Source organism: Schistocerca piceifrons, chromosome 2 (assembly GCF_021461385.2).
Source record: "Schistocerca piceifrons isolate TAMUIC-IGC-003096 chromosome 2, iqSchPice1.1, whole genome shotgun sequence".
NCBI classification, from domain to species: Eukaryota; Metazoa; Arthropoda; class Insecta; order Orthoptera; family Acrididae; genus Schistocerca; species Schistocerca piceifrons.
Window position 1 is genome coordinate 417,488,055 of NC_060139.1, and position 17,853 is coordinate 417,505,907.

The 17,853-nt window shown below is 43.4% G+C and overlaps 1 protein-coding gene across 1 annotated transcript in view; it reads left to right on the forward strand.

The window, feature by feature from the left end:
• Positions 1 to 1,353: 1,353 nt before the first annotated feature.
• The window catches only part of LOC124777180 (hemolymph lipopolysaccharide-binding protein-like), a 49,631-nt gene continuing 33,131 nt past the window's right edge, over positions 1,354 to 17,853 (forward strand). Inside the window, exons 1-2 of the mRNA XM_047252491.1 lie at positions 1,354 to 1,446; positions 15,449 to 15,615. The gene's annotated coding sequence lies outside the window, so the exon portion shown is untranslated. The remainder of the gene's footprint in view (positions 1,447 to 15,448; positions 15,616 to 17,853) is intronic.

A 17,853-nucleotide genomic window follows, 5' to 3' on the forward strand; every position in this document is an offset into this window, starting at 1 on the left:
ACACTTCATCCTCCATGATCACCGGGCTGAGCTCGGTGATCACAGCAGTGTAGGTGGGGGGGCGATGGGGAAGCTGGGGCTGACGAGGAGTGGAAGTGGAAAGGAAGGGTGTCAGAGAGGCGTGGGGGCCTAACATAACTCATGGGAGTTTATGCATGGAGGTCTGTGTGAACGGTTGGGAACAGGGACTCGATAAGGACTGAGTCGCTGCAGGGAATGAGTTGGGAGATGGGAGCACCAGGTAAGTACTTTCGTATCTCCACGGTGAGGGTACAAGCGTCGAGAAACTTAGGATCAGGAGTTGACAGGACAAAGGTGTGGAGGATGGGGGTCGGCATATGGGTGGCCGGAGGAAGGGTGGTGTCCGTGGAGACGACAGGAGGAGGGGGAGGTGGTGCTGACTCTTTGTGGGAAGTGGCGGGTGCAGAGTCGGTAATAACGCGCTTTTGGGGTTTTTTGGAGACTGGAGGCTGGGAGGAGGGGAGAGGGACGGGGAGGAGAGGGAGGTGGCGGGTGGCAGATCCCTGTGGCGTAGTGGAGGGGCCGGGAGAAGCAGCCGGTTCATTGGTGGCGACGGTGGCTCGGCGCGACGTGATGCGTGCGGAAGATGCAGACGACGAAGCGATGGGGTGGGTGGGAGAGGGGAAGCTGACCACCTGAGGGGTGGCAGCAGAGGCGGCAACAGAGGCGTATGTGAGGGCTGGGGTAGTAGTGGGAGCCGTTGAGGGTGTGGAGGCTGGAGGAAGAGTGTAGAGGTGTGGGTATACAGCAGGGGAGGAGATAGGGGGATGGGTAAGTGGGGGAAGGAGAGATGAGACGTAAGGAGGGAGGCCAGGGGCGGCACTCCAGGAAGTGACTGTGGGAGAGAGGGAGGAGGAGGTGTAGATGACAGTGGAGGTCGGAGTACTCATAGCAGACTAACGGCGATGGACGGACGGAACGGCAGCAGGCGGCGGCAGCGATGGACGGCGACGAACAGGCGGACGGACAGCAGGCAGCAGCGGCGGCGGCGGCGGCGGCGGCGGCGAACGGCGAGCGGGCAGGCGGACGGACGGACGAACCGCTACAGCAGCAAGCGGCAGGCGGGCAGACAGACACACCGACAGACAGACAGACACAATCTACGAAGACGGAGATTCCACCCTGAGAGTAGCCCAGGCTTTGCAATCTGACGCTTTCGAAGGAAGGGATCCAACCCTCTAGATGCTGGACTAGGGCAGAGCGGGTCCCTATATACAAAACCGGAGGGAGCGGCTATTGGCCGCTGTATGCACGTGGCGTAGCGGTGGCGCCCTCGCTGCGCGAGAGCCGCTGCGCGGAATAGCCGCCGCTGAGGCGGAGCCCTCTATGGGCTGACCACGAGCATTTGTTCTGGCGCGTGTTCGACTTCCGCGGCGGAAGGTACTAGAGGTACCTTTCGACACACTTTGCTGATCTTAAGGAAACGTAAGTACACGATCTGCATCCATGTTCTCTGCAGCTCACTTACTTGAGTTTTTCTAGAACGCAACTTGTTTCAACAATTTGATTTGTTGTAATATCTAGTTTTGATTTCCTTAACTTTCCATTCGAGAGCTGCTCAGATAAGTATCTTGGTGCGTTATCCATCAGTCTTCCAGGTAAATTTTGGTACCTGACAGTGTTAATGTCTTTCTCCGCCAGTTTGGCTGAATATTAAGATACACCGTGTGGGCGTTGGCCTTGTGCACATAGACAAGGTACAACAATAATTTACCTATTATTTTCTGGTAGCAAGGCGCACTGCACTCGCTCGTCTTATTTACTTTTTCAAATAACCCTTTTGAATGGTATAATAAATCAACTTTCGTCTTTTATTACCATGAATTGGTTTCATTGAACAGGCAGCGGTAATTTCACTTTACCTAGAAATAAGTTAGTCGTCGGCTCGCATTAATTCACAATATAACCACTAGACTAGGAACTTTCAGCAGGAAGTGCCATTTGTCACTTGTTTGAGGTGTTCAGTTTGTCAACTACGTCGCGTGAATCAGCATTGCACGATCCAGTAACTTCGTCTGCGTGCTTCAAGGCACAAATTCAAGCCACACGTCTGAATATCACATTAAAATTTAACAAGCCTCTCTGTCTTATGGTGTAAAATAGAAGACAGTCAGACATGATTATATGCGAACAATTTATGTCATAATGGCATTTGTTCAACATCTTCACCTTAGTTTCCGGATCAATTTCAACCAAACTTGGTACACATATTACTTACTATCTGGAAATAAATACTGTGAGCGTAAAATCCACCAGGTCCCCCACTAAGGTCAGGGTGGGGTGATAATGGGGTGTTGCACAGAGAATGGGTGGAGGAAGAGAAAGGGGGATGAGGAAATGGACTGACTGAAAGGGGAAGGAGAAATCAGACAGAGAGGGGGGAAGGAGAAGACGAACAGAGAGAGCGGGGAAGAGATGGACGAGAGAGGGGAGATGGACTGAAACGAGGAGGAAAAAGGGAAGATGGAGAGAGATGTGAGGGTAGATAGAGTGGAAGGAGGAGGTGGGAATGTAGAGGAGGACATAAAAGGATACGCGAAGGAAGAGATGTACAGATGGAAGAAGGAAGATTGACTAACAGAAGATTGGAATAAATTTTCAGTCCATGCCGAGTTTATCAGCTAGTAAATAGTATAGATCACTGTGTCCCCCCCCCCCCCCCACACGTGAAAGCTGCTCACACGAAACGTTGCAGATTCACTAAGAAGTGACCTCATATTAGCGTGCCATATACACTACTGCCCCTTAAAATTGCTGCACCACAAAGATGACGTGCTACAGCCGCGAAATTTAACGGACAGGAAGAAGATGCTGCGATATGCAAATGATTAGCTTTTAAAATCATTCACACAAGGTTGGTGCCGGTGGCGACACCTACAACGTGCTGACATGAGGAAAGTTTCCGACCGATTTTTCATACACAAACAGCAGTTGACCGGCGTTGGCTGGTGAAACGTTGTTGTGATGCCTCGTGTAAGGAGGAGAAATGCGTATCATCACGTTTCCGACTTTGATAAAGGTCGGATTGTAGCTTATCGCTATTGCGGTTTATCGTATCGCGACATTGCTGCTCACGTTGGTCGAGATAAAATGACTGTTAGCAGAATATGGAATCGGTGGGTTCAGGAGGGTAAAACGGAACGCAGTCCTGGATCCCAATGGCCTTGTATCACTAGCAGTCGAGATGACAGGCATCTTATCCGCATGGTTGTAACGGATCGTGCAGCCACGTCTCGATACCTGAGTCAATAGATGGCGACGTTTACAAGACAACAATCATCTGCAGGAACAGTTCGACGACGTTTGCAGCAGCATGGACTATCAGGTCGGAGACCACGGCTGCGGTTACCCTTGACGCTGCATCACAGACAGGAGCGCCTGCGATGGTGAACTCAACGACGAACCTGGGTGCACGAATGGCAAAACGTCATTTTTTCGGATGAGTCCAGGATCTGTTTACAGCATCGTGATGGTCGCATCCGTGTTTGGCGACATCGCGGTGAACGCACATTGGAAGCGTATATTCGTCATCGCCATACTGCCGTATCACCCGGCGTGATGGTATGGGGTCCCATTGCTTACATGTCTCGGTCACCTCTTGTTCGCATTGACGGCACTTTTAACACTGGACGTTACATTTCGGATGTGTTACGACCCGTGGCTCTACCCTTCATTCGATCCCTGCGGAACCCTACATTTCAGCAGGATAATGCGCGACCGCATGTGGCAGGTCCTGTACGGGCCTTTCTGGATACAGAAAATGTTCGACTGCTGCCCTGGCCAGCACATTCTCCAGATCTCTCACCAACTGAAAACGTCTGGTCCATGGTGGCCGAACAATGGTGGCAAAGCAACTGGCACGTCACAATACCCCAGTCACTACTCTTGAGGAACTGTGGTATTGTGTTGAAGCTGCATGGTCAGCTGTATCTGTACACGCCATCCAAGCTCTGTTTGACTCAATGCCCAGGCGTATCATGGCCCTTATTACCGCCAGAGGTAATTGTTCTGGGTACTGATTTTTCAGGATCTATGCACCCAAATTGTGTGAAAATGTAATTACATATCAGTTCTAGTATAATAGATTTGTCCCGTTCATCATCTGCATTTCTTCTTGGTGTAGAAATTTTAATCGCCAGTAATGTATATGTGATGACTCTGAAATGACCACTGCAGTTTAGCTGACACAATGTTTTCGTGGAACTGTATCTTTTGTCATGTATCTTAAAGATCTCGCAACGTAGAAATGAGTGAATTTACTTTGCAAGGACAGTTAGTTTTCGTAAGAATTCTAACTGAGTAAGAATAACAGATCCCTAAATACTGCATCGTTCAAAAATAGGTATGAGAGACTTTTTAAGTTGGGCGTTCGATCTACATCGCCATCGTACTGCACTGATCTGTCAAACACAAAGTATGTTTTGTACCAGCCGCAAAACAACAAATGAAGCTATTGTCATTCCGCTACAGATCGAAAAAGAAAAAAGGTGTGTTAGTATCTCAACAGCTGCAAAATCATAGGCGGCATTTTCTGTAATTACGAAAATTCCTACTCCCATTCCGCCAGCATTCATGTTCTATGTTAGTACACAGAATGAATTTCTTCCGAAAATGAACCAACCAATGAGAGTGAAACGCATGCTCTACATCCCGGCATGATTTAAGCATTACTGAAGAAGATAAAATATACCAGCCGTGTGTGCAAAGAGTTAATATCGAAATCAGTACCGTACCTCAAAGTTCGCCTTCGAAACCGTATTTATCGGTATGAAATCGCCCAATAGATAGCTTGAAGTAAAGCAGAGTTCACCGGGAAATTTTTCGGGCTCTCAGTTAAATTAAACGAATGAAAAGAATATTGTTAAACGTAGTCGAAAGGACGAAACTTTTAAGCGGCTTGAGAGTGTTCTGTAAACTCATAATTATAAAAATAAATTGGTATACTATAAACAAAGTTTTGCCTGTGGCTAATTCATATATCTGCTTTCCAGTAAATAGAACCGACTATTGTGCGTGATACATGTGCAACCTAATTTTCTAGACTATATTGGTTTATGCAACAACAGAGAGATCAGTTTGTAATCGTTTCCTAATTCAATTAAAAATCAGTATGTCACCAGTACTGAGTATTTTGATAAGATATATGACTGAATACAAGATAAATATATACATCAGGAAATACAGCTTTCGAATTTTCACACAGCTCTGTTTGATGGAACTCTCAAAGCTTCAAATTAACGCCACAGTAAATGACAACTACTAAAACTCGAGTGTTATGGTGGAGTAACTAATTGTGAGTCTATTATTAGGAAGAAGTCGGTAGAAATTCAGTTCCAGTCATTCGCACTTTGATTTCATGCTGTATGTACATTCAAGATCCAATTAGTTGCAACTCCTTTAGTTCAATTACAATATTAACTGGTGTATTTTCTTAGTCACGGTATAGTAAATAAGCTGTCAAGTCCTGCTATACTAACATTTCACTCTAAGGTTTGTATTCCGTAGACCATCAAAGCCATAAACAATTCACTTCAGAAGTATCATGTTATTCCGTCTAACCATTTGGAGCACCTTGACTACTAAATATGGAACTTCGTAAAACATTTACTGAGCTTGAATATCGTTTGTTATCGCTGACAAATTTTAAAATAACTACCATCACGAACTGTATTCTATTAGTTGCGAGAGATACACATTTTCACAGATCGTTATCTATTGCTTGGTATAAATAGCGTTTGTTATCGCTGACGTTTCACGAAATAATCGCAATTGGGTACTGTAGTATATTAGTTGCCAGAGACAATAATTTTCACAATTACAACGAATATGTACCATATACTGTTTTAAAAATACATTTGCTATTTGCTTCTGTGTGTCATCCACGTGGTACTCAGAAAAATGATGTTTTCGTTATACACCTGTGTACCTGGTTTCACCATTTTAAATTTCAGACAGCTAGGATGTTACCAACGATCACTTCGTATTTTCTAAAAATGGTTCAAAAGGCTCTGAGCACTATGGGACTCAACTGCTGAGGTCATTAGTCCCCTAGAACTTAGAACTAGTTAAACCTAACTAACCTAAGGACATCACAAACATCCATGCCCGAGGCAGGATTCGAACCTGCGACCGCAGCGGTCTTGCGGTTCCAGACTGCAGCGCCTTTAACCGCACGGCCACTTCGGCCGGCTCGTATTTTCTAACAAATCGTTATAAGCAGAAGGATTGTTTCAGAATAATACCCTACTGGCCATTAAAACTGCTACACCACGAAGATGACGTGCTACAGACGCGAAATTTAACCGACGGGAAGAAGATGCTGTGATACGCAAATGATTAGCTTTTCAGAGCATTCACACAAGGTTGGTGCCGGTGGTGACACCTATAGCGTGCTGACATGAGGATTTCTCATTAACAAACAGCAGTTGACCGGCGTTGCCTGGTGAAACGTTGTTGTGATGCCTCGTGTAAGGAGGAGAAATGCGTACCATCACGTTTTCGGCTTTTAAAAGGTCGGATTGTAGCCTATTGCGATTGCGGTTTATCGTATCGCGACATTGCTGCTCACGTTGGTCGAGATCCAATGACTGTTAGCAGAATATGGAATCGGTGGGTTCAGGAGGATAATACGGAACGCCGTGCTGGATCCCAATGGCCTTGTATCATTACCAGTCGAGATGACAGCCATCTTATCCGCATAGCTGTAACGGATCGTGCAGCCACGTCTCGATACCTGAGTCAACAGATGGCGACGTTTGCAATACATCAACCATCTGCAGGAACAGTTCGACGACGTTTGCAGCAGCATGGACCATCAGGTCGGAGACCATGGCTGCGGTTACCCTTGACGCTGCATCACAGACAGGAGCGCCTGCGATGGTGTACTCAACGACGAACCTGGTTGCACGAACGACAAAACGTCATTTATTCGGATGAATCAAGGTTCAGTTTACAGCATAATGTTGGCCGCATCCGTGTTTGGCGACATCGCGGTGAACGCGCATTGGAGGCTTGTATTCGTCATCGCCATACTGGCGTCTCAACCTGCGTGATGATATGGGGTGCCACTGGTTACACGTCTCGGTAACCTCTTGTTCGCATTGACGGCACTTTGAACAGTGGACGTTACATTTCGGATGTGTTACGACCCGTGGCTCTACCCTTCATTTGATCCCTGCGAAACCCTACATTTCAGCAGGATAGTGCGCGACCGCATGTTGCAGGTCCTGTACGGGAGTTTCTGGATACAGAAAATGTTCGACTGCTGCCCTGGCCAGCACATTCTTCAGATCTCTCATCAATTGAAAGCGTTTGGCCAATAGTGACAAAGCAACTGCCTCGTCACAATACGCCAGTCACTACTCTTGATGAACTGTGGTTTCGTGTTGAAGCTGCATGGGCAGCTGTACCTGTACACGCCATCTAAGCTCTGTTTGACACAATGCCCAGGCGTACCAAAGCCGTTATGACGGCCAGAGGTGGTTGTTCTGGGTACTGATTTCTCAGGATCTATGCACCTAAATTGCGTGAAAATGTAATCACATGTCAGTTCTAGTAAAATATTTGTTCAATGAATACCCGTTTATCATCTGCATTTCTTCTTGGTGTAGCAATTTTAATGGCCAGTAGTGTATATACACACCCTGCTGCGAGTGTTTTAATATTACACCTTTTAAGTCACATAAGCTGTTAATTTCAGTTTAAGATCTGGACATACACAAGAGGTATCGCCGATTTGTATCGTTGATTCGATAAGCGTGTATTGTTATTAACATCTTCGGTACTGACCTGGTTTGTAGAATCAATTCGGCGTTTTCGATGCTTTGCCAGCACAAGGAGCAGAGAAGCGCTGCTGAGAAACGAACACCAGCCAAAGGCAGCTCAGCTTGGTCTAGTGACAGATCTTCACTCACCTGTAACACAACAAAATAGACGTCACACACACAGAAGGTGAAACGGAAAATAAATTGTCCCAAAAAATCCTCTCAACTAATATCGTTGACAATGAACTCTAACTTTTGTTACCGAGCAACTGCATGTTGTAAATACAGTCCACATGCCAACGTCGGCGTAAAGTAATGACGTAGTATTTCACTATCTACGAATCATTATAGTATTGAAACTCGTCGCCAGGTTCTTAAAGACAGAAAAGAATGTATGCAAATGTTTTGCTGCCTGGATATCCTCTTATTATGTTCAGCCCTTTTCAAAGAGACGTTCTTCCCAGTCCATCGGTGTAAACCACACTCTGAGAGCTGCCACAGTGATGCAAGTCAACGAGATCTGAAACTCAAGTAACAAGTGATCGCTGTATGACTATAATCTCTTTGATAAGAATTTTACAAACGACACCAGGTCGTATAGTTCGAGTTTGTTTCTCGAAACTGATCGTCATACCAAGTGGAAAAAGCAGAGGGAAAAATAATTAATAATACGATTTTCGTGAAAAGCTCAATCTAAACAATTTAAATAGTATCTCAGCAGAAAAACTAAAGACACTTGTGTCATTCAGTACGGGAAATGGACAGAAGGTGTGCCAAACCGATCAGCATGAGGTCTATTTCTGAAAAAAAAAAATTAATTGCTTGAAAGTAGTCAGAGAAATAAGAAACAGTAATTAGTGACTTGAGGGAGAACTAAAATATCGCACGAGCAGCTGCTGCCAGCTATGTATATGATGTGTCAAAACTTCATCTCTTTAAAACCTAGCTATTTAGAGTAGAAAAAATTACACTGCTGTATAATTACGGAATTATTTCTTTAACATTGAAAAAATAAAGTAACATTACAGCATAAAATGAAACTTGTCTGCTTTTTTTTATCTGTATACACTTAGTAATAATAGAATACCGATCAATGTTTGAATATATTTCATGCTTTCTGACAAAGCTTAAAAATAAAAAGGAATTAAAAAAGACTGTCAAATATTGTGTGAAATGATTTGTGTAAAAGTAAGAAATAAAACAGATTAGAGAAACATTTCACGCGCTTTACTTCCTCTACATGATATCAAGTGTCATTCAGAGGTGCGACAAATCTTTCTCTAAGCTATTTTAATTCTGTCTTTTAGAAAAAACATTTGACAAAATATTTAACAGTTTTGTTCTAATTTTTTTGGTTTAAGATATGGAAAGTTTTGTAGTCATTAAGGCACTAATTAAACTGTAAAATGTAACACTTTTACCTAGGATTTAACTATAATTGATTACACGTAATTCCAGAAGACGTTTTGTAATAATGGGGACAAATTTTGGTGGCCATTTTAAACTATTACCTGCTTTCCAGCCCAAAATGAAATGAGCAACTACAAAACTGACGCATAACATGTCGCAGTAACATTTGTAACATAGTAAGATTAGAAAGAATGCCCTGAATGAAACAACACTAAACAAATGTGTAGAAAGGTGTACCAACAGTTATTCAGGATCCATAGGAGACTGCTCTATTCTTTACCATAATGCTCTTAGTTTTGCATATCTTAGTAGGCAAACAGTTGTCAAAAACATCTAATCTGATATGGCTTCGAATAACCCGAGTCGCATTTAGAATAAAATTACAAGAATTGGTATTATAGTTCTGATTACATAAGGTGATCCAGTTAATCTAAGAATGTTATTGTTTTCGAGCGTGGGTTTCCAAAGTTTTTGTCAGTTTCAATAAGAAAAAATTACAACCGCGTTGTCATTTCGTCATAATAATCTATATCAACTCTTAATGCATCCTTATAATGTAAGCCACTTGACAAAACGTTCGTCCGTATTAACAAGAAACCTTGGTAACGTACCTTGAAAATTTTTATGTAAGCAGTATTTATACACACAAGGCAGATATAGTCAGCAGGGTTTCCTCCTAAAAATGATATCAGTGTATAGTATCTTTTCATAATCTAATAAGTTTATCAACAGAAATAGAGCTTCTCTTCGTTTCTCAGCTACTCCCATCGTCACAACGAATAGTTGCAAGTCGCTAAAGCAATATTCTTCGTGACTTTGTCATTCTAAATATACCTGAGTATTCGCACATACTCGTATATCTGAAGTGAAGACATAAAGCGCATGCAGCAGGAGGCCCATATTTAATACACTACTGGTCATTAAAATTGTTACACCACGAAGATGACGTGCTACAGACGCGAAATTTAACCGACAGGAGGAAGATGCGGTGATATGAGAATGATTAGCTTTTCAGAGCATTCACACAAGGTTGGCGCCGGTGGCGACACCTACAACGTGCTGACATGAGAAAAGTTTCCAACCGATTTCTCATATACAAACAGCAGTTGACCGGCGTTGCCTGGTGAAACGTTGTTGTGATGCCTCGTGTAAGGAGGAGAAATGCGTATCATCACGTTTCCGACTTTTAAAAGGTCGGATTGTGGCCTATTGCGACTGCGGTTTATCGTATCGCGACATTGCTGCTCACGTTGGTCGAGATCCAATGACTGTTAGCAGAATATGGAACCGGTGAGTTCAGGAGGATAATACGGAACGCCGTGCTGGATCCCAATGGCCTCGTAACATTACCAGTCGAGATGACAGCCATCTTATCCGCATAGCTGTAACGGATCGTGCAGCCACGTCTCGATCCCTGAGTCAACAGATGGCGACGTTTGCAAGACAACAACCAGCTGCAGGAACAGTTCGACGACGTTTGCAGCAGCATGGACCATCAGGTCGGAGACCATGGCTGCGGTTACCCTTGACGCTGCATCACAGACAGGAGCGCCTGCGATGGTGTACTCAACGACGAACCTGGGTGCACGAATGGCAAAACGTCATTTTTTCGGATGAATCCAGGTTCTGTTTACAGCATCATGATGGTCGCATCCGTGTTTGGCGACATCGCGGTGAACGCACATTGGAAGCGTGTATTCGTTATCGCCATACTGGCGTCTCACCTGGCGTGATGGTATGGGGTGCCATTGGTTACACGTCTCGGTCACCTCTTGTTCGCATTGACGGCACTTTTAACAGTGGACGTTACATTTCAGATGTGTTACGACCCGTGGCTCTACCCTTCTTTTGATCCCTGCGAAACCCTGCATTTCAGCAGGATAATGCACTACCGCATGTTGCAGGTCCTGTACGGGCCTTTCTGGTATCGTGTTGAAGCTGTACACGCCATCCAAGCTCTGTTTGACTCAATGCCCAGGCGTCTCAAGGCCGTTATTACGGCCAGAGGTGGTTGTTCTGGGTACTGATTTCTCAGCATTTATGCACCCAAATTGCGCGAAAATGTAATCACATGTCAGTTCTGGTATAATATATTTTTCCAATGAATGCCCGTTTATCATCTGCATTTCTTCTTGGTGTAGCAATTTTAACGGCCAGTAGTGTTATGTGCATTGCCTGTATCTCCTGAAACCGGAAACATGTAAAGTTGCACACAAACTTTCATAACTTATTTACGTAACGTTGGCGCCCAGTCCGTCTCTGCAGCTACTTGTATGACTGCAGAGCACCCTGATTCGATTCGAGGTGCTGCCAGGAATTTTTCCTTGGTGGACGGAATGGCACATTCAGCCTGGTGAGCCCAGCTGAGGAGCTGCTTCAGTGAGAAGTGACGACTAAAGTCACTGGGAAGCTAACTGCCGGCAGAGCGGTGTGCTCAGCCCACTCCCGTTCATGCTTCATCCTAATGACACCATTACGAGAGGATGATACAGCGGTCGGTCGGCACTAAAGGCTTGACAGGGGGACAAGTCCGATAATGATGATGATGATGATGATGTGTGATTTGTGGGGCCCTCAACTGCGCATTTATCAGCGCCCATAGAAAGTCGCAATCTTTACACAGTCCAATCTCGCCATGTTCAAGAATGATGATAAAATGATGAGGACAACACAAACACCGAGTCCCTCGGCAGAGGAGTAGTCGGAGGCTTAGCTTTTCATATTGTTGTTTATGATTACAATTAAAAGAATATGAAGCGCATGTAGCGGGAGACCCATAATTAATATTTGGTGCCTGTTACCTCGTATGGTGTCTACATAGAATAAATACACCAATGAGCCAAAACATTATGACCACAGTTTAAGATCGTGTTGGTCTTCTATGCAAACATGATACAGCAGCGATTCTCCTTGGTATGGATTGTGCAGGTCCTTGACAGGATTCAGGAACTACGTGGCACCGTATGTCTAAGCATAGGCCATGCAATTCCCACGCATTACGGAGTAGTGTTTTAGGGGAATGCATCTGGGGTCCGATATGTGTTCCAATGGATGCAGTTCAGGCACATTTGACGGTCAAGTCATCAATATGAGTTCACTATAATGCCCCTCATACCGCTGTAGCACGATTCTGACCTTTCAACAATGACAGTTATCCTGCTGAAAGATGGCATCGCAATAGGGGTAGTCTTCAGGCATGAAGTGATGGAGGTGGTCCACAATAATTTTCTCGTATCGTCATTTTTTTCTGTTTTCACGTCGTTCCTTAGTTGTTTCAAAATTCGGGTAGCTGTGTTCTGTTTATGCAGCTAACAGAAGGCGGTTTCTTTACTGCCATATGCGTTTCGCTTGTTTTATTTGTGAAGCATCTTCAGTGGCCTGTAACACGTTTTTATTCATGCAAGAAATGTATTGTATGGTAGTTACAATATATATACTATGTTAAATTTTGTTGTATTTTTCAATTTTTTAGAGTTAGAATCAACTTTAGCAGCACAAATAAAGTGATCTGAAATTATCGTTCGGTGTCACTTCGCGTTTTCGGCGCTGTTAGCCCATACGTATAGCACTGAAAAGCGGCCAACTGCAATACGGAGACTAATGAACACATCTGTATCGATTTTTTTGGGATTACTCACTCCCTTTACGTACTTCGCCTGAATAATCCTATGGAACTTAACATATCCTCTGAACATTTTATGTATTGTAATGACTTAGTATCATTTTTTGAAATAAAGTAATTTGCTATTAACTCAACAACAGTTTATGGAGTATTAAAGAAAAAAATTTTGAACCCCGATTTTATATTTCTTACTAATGCAGTACATTAAGGATTAAATCGTAGGTGCCCTTTCTCCGGTTGGTGAGCTGTGGTAGGTTAGAGACACACAAGTCCTAGAAGGGGTGTCTAGTTCAAAGACTTCGACTAGGCTAGTGAGCCACAGAAAGTTATTATTACCGTCATAGCGCGGAAGCGCTGTAACAAACGCGCTTGAGAAGACCCCACGCGGAATGCTAGTTTGGGCTGGGGTCTTCGTGCTCGGTTTCTATTTGAACTAGGAACATAGGGTAGAATTATTCTGGTTTGGCTCGAACCAGCCGCCATATGTATAGCCATTCGAACATCTGTCTTACTGTAGCTATTACGGTATATTAAACAAAGCTATTGGCGAACCTAATTGTCCGCATCAATAAATCGTTTTGCAAGGGATATTAATCTGGCTGAAATTAAGGCACCATTTCTATGTGCATCGTTCGGAATTTACGTGCTAATACGTACAAAAAACACGTTTTTCTGGAAGGTATTTGAAGCGTGCTGCTTCCGTACTTTAACTTGTATGAATCAGTTAAGCCTTGCACTAAGGTAAATGAATGAATGTCAGAACGATTCTTTTTATCCAATAATCTGTATACATCGTGGAGATACGATGGTTTAAAGTCGAGGTGAAAGTAAAACGTAACAATCATTAGTACGCGGAAACGGTTTACAGTGATGCAAGTAATTAGAAAATGCATTCCTGCGACGAAACGGAAAACTTCATTTGAAAAATCTAACTTTCTACGGAGTTTACGTGCAGAAAACACATTTTTTGTGAGTTTTCTTCTTACGTGCTACTGACATGTTCCAGACTTGTGCGAAATGGTTCAAATTTTGTAAAAAGGTAGACAAATACATGAATTTAATAGTCGTTCTGTTGTTTTGTAAGGGCATTATCCTCTGGTTTGCTGTAGGCAATGTGGTTCGAAAGACAATAAAAAAACCTATATCAAATCACTAGTTGCCAAACTGTGGTGGTATAACGTCAAAATTACGGTAGAATAAGCGCTGGGAACCAGAAATAAAAATCCTCCTATCGTCACATAAGAAGAGGCGTATGTGTCGTGGCCTGAGTTAAGGATGTGAAAGAAGGGAACTAGCTTTTAGACTTATCTGGCAGCTCCAAAGACTTAAAAAAGAAATCCCGATATTTTCGCACTTTTTTACGAGTACATCCTTCTTCCCTGGCGCAGAGAGCTCCCTTATCTTGGTACATCGGCATCTTGCACTTTATAGGCTCAAATCCCTCATCCTGCACCCAATATCCACTACATTCTTAAGACACAGTAAACATCAAATAACATTATATGGCTGAAGAGCATACATGTAATAGCTAAAAAAGTATTTCTGGTGTCATAAGATTTCTGGTGATGAACTTGTTCTTGGTGGTGTACCATCTACCATCTTACTTTATTTGACACGATGAGTTGTATCACATAACAAGGCTACTAATACTAAGAAATAAAAAAGATCAAATGTCTCAAGATCAGTAATGCCATCACGTTATGTCAAGATGTTTCGATTTAAACGTTTTTGAAGCTGCCGCATAAGTCGAAATGCTAGTTCCCTTCTTTTACATCCTTAACTCTGCCCATGACATATTCGCCTTTTTTGTCCCAGGATAGGAGCATTTTTGATCCGGTTATTATTATTATTATTGTTATACTTCCGTAATTGCGGCATCGGCATAAATTATCTAATTCTTTCAAGCTTTATTAAATCCGAGAATCGGTGGCTGATTCCTACGTTGCTAATTACTCTCTTCTCTGCTCAGTGACAATTAGTTGTTATGAAGAACTGAAAGCGTTTCATTTTCAGTTGTTTCAGTGTTGTAGTACTCATCCTAAAAACATGATCTTTGGGAATCTGGATATTTGAAGGACAACGGAAAGAACTTTCTACGTCTGTGCATGCCACAATCATGTACAAACGTATTGCTGGCTTGAATAACGAAACGTGGAGCACTTTGATGATTCTTACACCTAACCACCCGTGCCGACTTACACCACTGATATACCGAGCAACACAAACACACGATTTGGTCTGAATCCACAGGCTGAGGAAACACGGACAACGCGTCACAGGACAAGACGAACGACAAAGGAGATTGCTTGGCATCGGATTCCCTTTTCCCTTTGCTCCTTCCGTATCAAAGAGAACTCCAGATAAAAGATCGGCTGATCAAATTGACCAGACGCAGCAGTCTGAGCTTGTATTGTGCCCAGTAAGACCAGTTACACAGTGAAGTCTTACCCTGTAATCCTGGCGTTAGAAGTCAATTGCAGTACAGCTCTTTATCATCAAAACAGAACGCATCTGCTCATGTATTTTGCAATAAATAAATGTTAGTCTGTTTACCAGAGAGAAGTATTGCGACCAGCCACCTGGATAGGATAATACGACACCGGTATCTGATTAGTCAGCTGATCCGATACAGGTGGGAGGAAGAGCCCGGCAGATGCTTGCAATAAGCTGTCGACTCTGCCAAGTAATTGGCGGCGACTGCGTGTCGGCGTCACATCACTGTCTGCGCAGCACTCTCGGCTGTCCCCACAGAACGCGCCTTGCAGTTCGCGAAGACATCCGACAACGCGGCACTGCAAGGTACAGTCAACGCACACTTAATTAAACTAGAAAATAAATATGCTATTTTAAAGGAATGTGAATAGTAACGTCACTAATCAGATGCAGGGATACCAGTCCATGTTGATATCGTTCTAAAACTTGATTTTATAATTTTAATACGTCAATTATCTGCGACAAAGACTGTTAGTATTAATGATGTTACGCCTGTTAAGATAGCAATGCATTACTCAGTGAAAGTTTTCAAGAATTTCATTTTCGCTTTATGTTTCTTTTTACACGTAACATTGTGAACTTTGACGCTTTGTCTATGTGCAACTGGACCAATAAAATATGTAACTTACCATGAAGATTGAGTCACTATGTATTACCATTATCTTCAGTTTACAGAAATTTATTTACATCTGCAAGAAGGAAGTTTCAATGAAAGATTTTAGTGCTACAATTTCATGTTTATTAACACGTTCGGTTTTCTGTGTCTCATAAATATTTTTATGAGTTACTATGTATTCCCCCAGAAACACTCGTGTTCTGTGTTTACTGTTGCTAAAGACAGTGGCCGAGCGGTTCTAGGCGCTACAGTCTGGAACCGCGCGATCGCTACGGTCGCAGGTTCGAATCCTGCCTCGGGCATGGATGTGTTAGTAAGGTTAGTTAGGTTTAAGTAGTTCTAAGTTCTAGGGGACTGATGACCTCCGAAGTTAAGTCCCATAGTGCTCGGAGCCATTTGAACATTTTGCTAAAGACAGTCTGCTATACTCGTCACTAAATACACTTTGCAGCACAGAACCAAGAAGATATCCACAATTTACTGTCAACTCTCTGCGCTCTAGTTTCGTAGTGTTATCGAATACTGAATTATATTCTGTGTCGGCTATGGACAGTGATTTGTCGATATACGCGGGCTACTTAGAAAGTAAGTTCCGATCGGTAGCGCAATGGACTCCACAATGAAAGTAAAAAAACTATTTCTTTTGCAACAATTAGATACACCTTGCAGCTACAACTCTACATAGTCAGCCGGCCGGTATGGCCGAGTGGTTCTAGGCGCTTCAGTATGGAACCGCGCGACCGCAACAGCCGCGGGGTCGAATCCTGCCTCGGGTATGGATGTGTGTCATGTCCCTAGGTTAGTTAGGTTTAAATAGTTCTAAGTTCTAGGGGACTGATGACCTCAGATGTTAAGTCCCATAGTGCTCAGAAACATTTTAACCATTTGAATCTACATAGTCGCCGCTACTACTGAGACATTTGTCGTAGTATTGCACTAACTTTTAAACACTCTCCTCATAGAGCGTAGCCGTTTGTGCCTTCTACCAATTCACTACGCTGATCTGTAGCTTGATGTGTGTGCCAAAATGTTGTCCTCATAGCCAGCGGTTCTCGTGAACTGAGGTGAAACTTGCAGATGCCAAGTCCAGGCTATGTGTTTGGGGATGAAACACATTCCGTCGAAAATGCTACAGGAGCGTCCTCGTTGCCCATGCAGTGTGCGGCCAAGAATTGTCGTGAAGAAGGAAATGCATGACACTTAGATTGTGTGGGTTGCGTGACATCAGGCGAAATCTATCGCAGCCACTCACATATGGCGGGAGACTTTATTTCTGGTGACTTTAAGTGCTCACTGTGCCCTCAGAACTGAAAAAGCGCGGCGTGAGGTGAAGCGATAGACGGGTATACTGGAGACATTACCCAACAAATCTGTGCAAATATTCATCGGATTTTCACTGCACTTTCCATTTAGCGAGCGATCGGGCCCTACTTTCCGAATAACCCTCTTACTTGCTACATCTATACCTACGCTTAGCAACGGACCTTAAAGACGGGTCTGTGCATACTGTAGCTAGTATATGACAACTGGCTGTCGGGGTAACCTTGTATGGTGTGTAATGATTAAACGGCGGTTAAAGGATTGCGTACATGAGAATGGGCGTAAACGAAGCAAGTGACCAAACTCAGGAGAATTTAAGACTGTTATTTATTGAACACCTCAACGTTAAAGTGCTCTTCGCTTCCATCAACCTGTCAGTACCTACATCATCCGATACTGTCATGTCGTTACGTTCTGTACTGCATACATTATTTTCGTCTAAGAGGACACCCATTTAAGAATTTCAGGCGTAACGTCACATATGAATTTTTTCCTCCAGTTTCTATGTTACGTTAACGGTTTAACCTGGCTGTTCATTCTTACTTTGTATGACGGCGTATTTTCTGCAACAACATTAATACTGATTTCAGCTCCTAAAACATTGAACT